This window comes from Crocuta crocuta, unplaced genomic scaffold (assembly GCF_008692635.1).
Source record: "Crocuta crocuta isolate KB4526 unplaced genomic scaffold, BGI_CrCroc_1.0 scaffold207, whole genome shotgun sequence".
In the NCBI taxonomy this organism is placed as follows: Eukaryota; Metazoa; Chordata; class Mammalia; order Carnivora; family Hyaenidae; genus Crocuta; species Crocuta crocuta.
In genome coordinates this window covers 2,567,180-2,570,068 of record NW_027531996.1, presented here as the reverse complement: position 1 = coordinate 2,570,068, position 2,889 = coordinate 2,567,180, and positions in this window count along the sequence as shown.

Genomic DNA, 2,889 nt, shown 5'->3' with positions numbered 1-2,889 from the left:
CCATCACTAGAGTCCCAGTTTCCCCAGGAACTGGTTACCTTGGCATCCCTGCGGGGCCCAACCATGGCTGGGGGTGGGCGGAGGGAAACATGGCCTGACCGTAGACTGCAGATGCATAAGTGGACTTCAGAGCACAGCAGCTGGGGCTGTGATTATGCTGTAATTGGAGAACTATGAAGCACATCCTTATAATTTTAAAGATTATTAAGAAATTTTGTGGAGTGCCACAAAGATTATCCCCATTGTACTGGTTGATAAACCGAGGCTCCATGAAGTCAAGTCACCTGCACATACTTTGAACGCAGTTTAGTGTAACTCTGAAGCTTTCTCCTGGGCAGGGTGCATCGGAGCTATTGACCACCACATCCCAAGCCTGGTCCATCAGACTCCATAATCAGTGGAGGGCTGGGCACACAATCAGTGTCCCATAAAGGTTTCTGGGGGTAATATGGTTGAGCTCCTGTGTAGTAAGAAAAAATGCTTGCAAGTCTGTCAGCTACAACACTTAGAACCCTGAGCCTGTGTCACCTTCTCTAGTATGTGCTTTTCTCCCTAACCAGAGAGAGCCCTCTCTGGTAAGCTCCCATAGCACTTGGGGCCTCTCTTACAGCACCTGCCCGTCTGCCTTACGTCAAAGTCATTTGCACACTCTCATCTCCCTGGGGCTTCCCAGTCTGGGAAGCAGATCAAGTAACATGCTCAAGACCAAATACCAGCTGAGTAGGGCTGAACCTCAGATTTGTCTTTGAGCCATTCTGCCTCCACACCCAAAATTGATGCAAATATCTGTAATTGAGTGAGCGGAGCCACTGATGTGGGGAGAGACTGAAGGAATCCCCCTTGCTCCTCCACATCTGATTCTTCCAGTCGCCCACAGTGCAGCCAAGGGTATACATCTATGTTTTGGGAAGTGCTTCAAATGCCCTCTTATTCTCAGCTGACAGCAAATCCATTCATAGACCGGTCATTCAGAAAGCAATATGCAAAATGCATTCATTCATAAGTTGAATGAATTGAATGAATGAATGGTCTTTATGGGAATGCCTACCAAAACATAAAATGTACATAATCCCTTGACCTAACTTGCACTTCTAGGAATTGATCTTACAGAAACCCTTACATGTGAACAGAGATGTTGTACAAGATGTTTGCAACATTAGTACTAATAGTTAAAAAAAGAAAAAAAGGGAAACAAATGAAATGTCTATCAACAGCAGATAGTTAAATAAATTGGGATTCATCTATCCTATGGAATACTCTACAGCTCTTGAGAATCTGAAGGTTCTGGGGCTCCTGGCTGGGTAAGCTGGTTGAGCACATGACCCTTGATCTTGAGGCTATGAGTTTGAGCTGCACATTGGGTGTAGAGATTACTAAAAAAAGTAAATAAACAAAACTTTAAAATACTGGGAAAAAAAAGAATTCGATGGTTCTGAGTTCAGTCATGGATACTCACTAAAATAGCCTAAATTTAAAAAGCAAGTTGCATGTTGATTAATGGGGATGAAAAAGCTCTGGAGACGAGTTGTACCACAATGTGAATATACTTAATGCTATTTAACTCGACACTTAAAAGTGGTGGAGATGGAATGTTTTATGGCATGGGTATTTCACAATTTTTTTAAAAAAGCGAGTTGTAGAATATGCCTAATGATTCCATTTGCACTTGTTATAGCCCTCAAAGAAATTTCTCACCTGTGTTTATAAGGATGTATATGCATGCAGGCAAATTAATAGACATTTTTGAAAGGCTGGATAAAATCAAAATTAAACCAGACTGCTAAATGAAGTTATTTCTGGAGAGGGGGCTGGCGCGGATGGGTGGGGAGAGAGGTTGTAAATAACTTTCACGTTTCACTCTGAACGCATACACAATTATATGTGTACGTAATGTCTTTGCTGTTTGAATGACTAGAATTACTTGTGTTGTATGTTCTGTAGAGGCATTCGTCCACCGGACAGATCTGAGCGCCCGTGGGCGGTCAGCTGCCGTTTTCAGGATGTGGAGTAATCAGATCAGGCTGGTTTCCATCCCTTGCCTTCCTCGCAGACTGGCTCCGAGAACGGCCTGCTGCCTCCTGCCTGCGGCCCCCTGTGTATCGGCTGTGGGTGCAGCCAGTAGGGCCAGAGTCTCGCTATGAGGATTATTACTTAGAAGAGGTTTCTGACCTGAAGAGGAAGGTAGCTGAGTGCCAGAAAACCAAAAGGCCCTTCTGCGTCTTCCTGAAAAAGAGCAGGTCTTTCTGTACCGCAGGCTGGAGGCACAGCTAACCGAGGTCTGGGGCTCAGCCTTAGAGAAGATCGTGGTTTCTTTGAAAAGCAAACCTCTGACTGAACCACAGGTCTCCAGATCAGAGGGGGAGGGCTGGGAGAACTCGGCTCATTCTGAAACTGAAGGCCTCAGAGCCCCTGGAGGCTCGAGTTATTTGAGGAACAAGATCCCCACAGCTGCCCGGGCAGGGGAAGGGCTGCCATCACGTTTCACTCGGTCTCAGACGGCAGCGGCCTCGGCCATCCGCTGGCTTGGACTTGGGCCAGTGCCACCCAACCCCAGGGACTCAGTTGCGTAACTTCTGTAGATACTGTGCCTCTCAGCACCCCCGAAACGCTGCTCTCCCAGCATCCGAAAGGTTAAGACCGAGATTTGGTCACGCTGAGCCAGAGGGACGGCAACAAAACCCACGGGGACGAGGCTCCTGGAGGGGGGGGGGGGGGCGGGGGGGGGGGGGGGGGGGCGAAGGGGAAATGCCAGTCCCAGCATTTCACTTGCAAATCCTGGCAGAGGGGTCCCACGAGGAGTAGGAAACTGCACCCGTCACGCCCAGCAAGAAAGTTATGCAAACAAACGCATTTGCATGGCAGCCCAGGCCCCTAAAAACGACTTACCAC